Raw genomic sequence first — 6,000 nt, forward strand, 5'->3', positions numbered from 1 at the left:
AAATATGATTCACAGTTCTTTGCCTCCAGGGAGACAGACAGGAGGATTACAGAAACCTATTTTTTCCTGGATGGGGTACAGAATAAAAAGCGGAACTGATTTATTATTATAAGATAAGATAAGATAAGATGGCCTTTATTAGTCCCACAGGTGGGAAATTTGTTTTGTTACAGCAAAAGTGCAAAGTTATGTAGCAGAAATTAGAAAACACTGGAATGCAATAAAATAAAATAAAATAAAATAAAATACTATGTACAATAGAATAAAATAGAATAGAATAATATATACAATAGAATAAAATAGAAATACAAATACTATATACAACTGAGTAGGAAAATACAAAAACACAACTTCGTCAGAAGAAGAATTGCACATATAGCAGTCTTATTGCACATGTGTGGGTTTGTGTGTTTGATCAGCATTATTTTTTACAATGACAAAATAAACCAACAAGAAACCTTCTGAAGCCAAACTTTTTTTCCAGAAATCATGCACTAAGGACTACTGAACACAATGTTTTTTCAACATTTGCCTGAATAACGCAAACCAGGGAAAATCACATTGTGTCTTATTTTGTGTGGCTCAAAAGTGCTAACCAATATCAACAGCTGCAGAACTAAAATAATGTGCTCCCCACCTGGCAGCAGTGTGCATGGATAAGCTTAACCTGGGTGCAAAGGTTCTGAATAAAATTAATTTTACTACTTTCCAATTCTCTCCCATAAATCCCTGTGATTGGTTTCAGGAACCCCAGAGCTAGATCTGTGATTAGCGAGGAGGGCTTTATAAGTATCATACTGGTGCCTCGGCTTCATAAATAGCCCCACTGTGTAGAATCCAGGCGGCAGGCTAAAGTAGAGGAAGACGGACAGAAATCACTCTTGGTAACAAGACTTCCTTCTTGTTGTTCTCCCCACTTATGTCTTGTGTTTCTCAAGCTTTAGTTATGATCTTCCTCTCTGGAAATCAACGAGCAGATCCAGGGGAGTCCTCTGTACCGCTACAGATTAAAATCGAACACTTAGTCACATACAACAAAAATGTGGGTTTCTCCTTTGGGAAATGGAGCACACATGAGTGGAAAACATTGGCCATCTGTAGGCTTTCCAAGCACTCGCTGTTTACCAGCTCATCAGAGTCTGACAGATACAGTCTGTACAACAATAATTCCAGCATTTTATAGCTGATATCCTTCAGCAAGACGTCTTTCAGTTGTACACTATGTGGTGAAGATGTGGGAACCCTGTTGAGTTTTTGTTAGGCAGGAAAGAAAAACAATGAGGTAGACAAAACAGGCAATTCTTCAGGCGCTGTCCAGTGCTGAAACCACATAAAGAGCCAACCGGGAGCTTTTCATTTTCTGAGGATTAGCTCAGGCAAGGAAACGCAGACATAATGGTAAAATAAGCAGCTACGTAGTATTTGCTTCTCCTCTTGGGTGTTTTAGAAGGTGAATGATAGAGACGTGGGCCAATTCAGATTTACTGATGTGCCAAATGAGTTTAACAAAGGAGGCAACACACTGAACTGGCAAGACAAAGGGGAAAGGTAGATCAACAGAAATCCACCTTCAGGAATAATTTCTCCAATCACTGGAAGATACTCAACTGTGCTCCTGTCATTAATTCAGCAGACAAAAACTGTTACCAGATGTCATTACTTATTTATAGTATTTAATAGGGAAAATGCTTCTTTTGAATAATACATTTGGTGAGAGCGCTGGATTTGGGGAGGTGGGGTTGACTGATGAATATTCACAAGCTGCGTCTGGAGGGATTGTGCTAAACTACCTTTTTTTCTGCCTCTGTGCCTCCTGGGCTTTGTCTGCTCTGCTACTGGCCATGATGGCCCAGCTGCGCTGCTCATTTGCTTGGCGCTACGCACAGTGGCTAGTTCAACATGGTTAATGCCAGGCTATTATATTATTAGCCAAGGCAAAGCTAGCAGCAGCCCACTTAGGCTCCGCTCCATCTGCTTGGTGGTGTCAGGTTGGAGGAATGGAGGGACCCAGAGCTGTCTATCAAGGAGACTGACGTTGTCCAGCGAGCAAAGGTACAGCATTCATTAAACCAATGAAATGACCCTGGGGCTGGGGGAACAGAGGTGCCAAGTGGATCCTGGCCTGAAATGTGATCTATGGTCGTGTGTGCTCAGGGTTCTGCTGCGACACACATGTAACTTGAACAGACAATAGCAAGCACACACTCTCATGATCATTTATGCAAACAGAATTGAATATGTGCGTAGGCTGCTCTGAGTGTTTTCACTGCCTAATTGGATCCAGGTTATCTACTGTAAGTGTGTAAATTAGTCTCTCACTGCAGGAGTCTTCCAGTATCCCTCCTGGCCCTTCTCCCACCATGGGGAAAAAAAAAACTACACCCATTTGTAACATACGTCGTGAGCCTACACCTCTGAACCGTTATCGAAAACACACAAAAGAAAAACATATTAATGTTCCTTCCCACTGTAAAATTACACACAGCAGGATCACAGCTGATTCATAGCACCACACTCTTCCAACTACAGGATTTCGAGCTGGAGGCCTTTGCCAGTCAAACAGCCTAACTCAAGCCCAGAGATCTTCTGTACTGATATTGTGCAGTTGCTTGGCAGCTTTCCCTTGTTTCATCCTGTGCCAGGGTGGCTTTGTTTGTTTTAAGCATAGCAGAAGGTTCATTGTAGGAATATTAATGTCTTACATTTGCGAAATCTCTGTAAAAATTCACAGTTTCCAATTTACTTGCTTGGACACTACTCAAGTGCAAAATTGAATTCTGGCCCATTCACGTCTTCCGCTACAAGTGTCTGCACTAAGCTGAGCGCAGCCAGCCAGAAAAGACACATTATTGAAATATGTGACAACGCAACCTCATGCAAAGAGCAGATAATGCTGTAAAACTCCCACAGTCTGTTACATCCCTTCTTCATTCTCTTTCTTTCTTTCTCTCTCTCTTTCCTCTTTCGTTCTGTCTTCCTTTTCTGTCCATGCTCATGAGATGTGATGACAACATTTCTGAACTGCTTTTGGCCTTGACCACAGTTGGAGAGGAGCCACTAAGAAGCGATGAACCACTCTCTAAAGGAATACTGTTCATCCATTGTAATGCCTCATCACACAGACAATGTGAAAATGGGGGCAGTGAACTGGCAATGCCACAGAAAAAGAACACCTCTTCTGAGAACAATAGCGCTAACAGTAGAGCCTGCGATCCAGTGCAAGAGTGATGAGTGAGAGTCCAAACAGTGCAGGGCAAGAGAAAGAGAGACAAAGACAAACACAGAAACCTTCTGCAATATGCATGAGTGCATAAGGCAGAAAGAAGCAGAGGGACTTAAACAGCAGTTTAATGTGCAGCCAGATACTAATAGTGCAACAGGAGCTGATGATGCCCACATCATCCAACAACGAAATTCAGGAACTGGAAGCATAGGTGGCCATAAATGTACACACAATAGACCACCACCACCACCACACACACACACACACACACACACACACACACACACACACACACACACACACACACACACACACACACACACACACAATTATCAGATAGACAAAGACCTACACATGGCTGCCCAACCAGTGAGAGGAGAACGTTTTATCTACAATCAGTCACAGAATGAAAATGAGGCTGGCCAGTTTGTAGACCTGGAGTATCAAGGATCACATTGCCAATGCTAAGCCCAAACACAGATTCAAAAGATTTGTGTAATTGCGGGAGATTTGGAGGGATGGAATATCAGAGAAAAACGGTGCAGAATCTGTTTGGCTGAAGACTGCTTAGACAAATTCTAGGTTGGCTGGCTGAGTGAATGTGTGCACATGTATGCAAATACCTGAGACACACAATTATAAGACAGAATAAGAACCCAGGGAGAGTGAGAAAAGGGAGGGGGGAGGGAGGGAGGCTAGTAACCATTTCACAAACAGTTTGGCTGAATTTCTGCTTAATTTCCCATGGGGTCATGAGCAACTCCACTCCAGCTCCATTGCCATTCTCTAACAAACATGAAAAACGAAACAAAACTTTGCTTTCTTTTTCATCCACAAAAAACACTCCTCACTGCTACACAGTCAAATGAAAGCCATGTTGCCACACAGGACTGAACTGTGGCATGCAGGCTGGGCTCGGACCTCCTCCTTTTCAGTCAGTTTGTGACCTAGAGCTCCTTCTGCTAGATGCCAGCCTTTCTTCAATAGAAATAATTGAGAGACCCTTTAGGTGGAGTACAAGTGCCATCCAAGATAATGTCTCAGGTTTCCCTCCTTTGCTTCGCTGACAGCGCTGACAGCCCTGCCTGCGCTGCCTATCGACTTACACCCAATCCAAAAGCTCCCTCTGTCCCCATCTGCCTCACCTGAAGGCTTACCAAAGGAGAAGAAAATGGGATTTTCACTACAAAGAAGTGAGCTCATGGTCATACAGATCCAAATCGTACAGTAACCGGCGCTGTCAAACATCCTTTTGAACATAAGCAGCCTCAGAGGAGAAAACAAGAGGGAACGACGCTTTGCTACATTTATTACTTTTCAACAGATGCTGCATAATTGGACAATTACGACATAATTCAAACAGACAGAAAACAGCAAAATCGCTTAACTTTCGTCAAAGTGCATTTTGGAGTCTTATTAAAACTAAATCACCAACACAGCAAAACCTAAAAAGATTTATTGAGAAATAGCCTTATGGAGGCAGTAACTAGCTTCAAGCAGCAAATCGCATGCTTGCAAAGACTAGACACTTTTGCGATATAAAGCACATTCCATTTTGATCACAGCTACAGATCTTTGTCTTTGAATAGTACCGACAAGGACATCTCCAAATGATGATCGACTTTAAGTGAACAAAATTCGTGAAACATCCTTTTCGTTTCGTGGAATTAAAATAATGTTAAATTGACTTAATTTTATAATACAGTCAGACAAATGCATAAATAAATAGATATACAAAAACACACCAAACTACTCGCCTTCACCTTTCAGATCAAGTCAGGTCCCGTCTACAGGAATGTAGAGCGATGCCGCAGCTTTACAGGAGCGTCTGTGTGATACAGTGCAGGTGGTAGCGCCACAGTCAGGGAAGCTGAACCATCCAAGAGACGCGTAAAAGCCCCGCGAGTCCGAGGAATTTCTGTCAGACAGGGTCTGTGTCGTTTCGCGTGGAGTGCGCCTGGATGCAGAGACGTGTCCTTGAGTCTTTCGGGGACTTGTCGAAGCAGCAGCCGCGATGAGTGGATGAGCGCCAGCCAGAGTGGTGCTCACCTCTCCAGCAGCTGAGCGCTACTGAACAAAAGAGTGCTCCGCAGGCTCTCTATTCAAATAGCAGGAGAGAGGGATGAACGAAGATTGGGGGGTGCTGGTGGTGGGGTGTGCGCAACGAAGGGGAGGAGGATGATGTGTGAGTGTGTGTAAGAGTGTTGGGGGGGCGGGAGAGGGGGGAGCCTTTAGTGTTAAGGTTGATATAAAGATCAGAAGTTTGTGCTTCGAGCATCTCTTCAAAACCATCGAATTTAATGCATGTAGACCGCTTGACAAGACGTGTGGTTGCTTGTAATAAACCCAGGGACACAACAATCACAATTCCATTAGTCATTATCTGTTCAAGGAATTTATGACAGGCGGGGAGGGAGAGGCTTTAGTTTAAGACGTGATTTGGCATCTCTGTCCTACTGTAGGCCCCCACAATCCCGTTTGGCCTTTGTCTGAGCGCTGTAATTAATGACCTTAGGGATAGAATTACCTTGTTTGGCAGCGTAGCAGTGACCTCAACCTGAGATTTACTTGCAATGGAGCAAGCTTAGGCTATCAAATTGGATTAATGCCCAAATTGCCAAGGATTTAGTTGGCAGGCCTAAGCGGCAAACGTTGAATCAACATTTTTCACATAAGAGCGAATCTGACATGGACATATAGCGAGGCTTACTGGCTTTCTACCCTGCACTGTATAAAGTCTGCGCGGTGGGAGTTTAACATTAGCATAATTACTGTGG

General features: G+C 43.3%; 1 protein-coding gene across 1 annotated transcript in view; it reads right to left on the minus strand.

Annotated features, from left to right (window-relative positions):
* Positions 1–5,255, minus strand: part of ncanb (neurocan b) — a 180,817-nt gene extending 175,562 nt beyond the window's left edge. Inside the window, exon 1 of the mRNA XM_039607316.1 lies at positions 4,987–5,255. The gene's annotated coding sequence lies outside the window, so the exon portion shown is untranslated. The remainder of the gene's footprint in view (positions 1–4,986) is intronic.
* Between the last annotated feature and the right edge of the window lie 745 nt (positions 5,256–6,000).

This window comes from Oreochromis aureus, linkage group 23 (assembly GCF_013358895.1).
Source record: "Oreochromis aureus strain Israel breed Guangdong linkage group 23, ZZ_aureus, whole genome shotgun sequence".
In the NCBI taxonomy this organism is placed as follows: domain Eukaryota; kingdom Metazoa; phylum Chordata; class Actinopteri; order Cichliformes; family Cichlidae; genus Oreochromis; species Oreochromis aureus.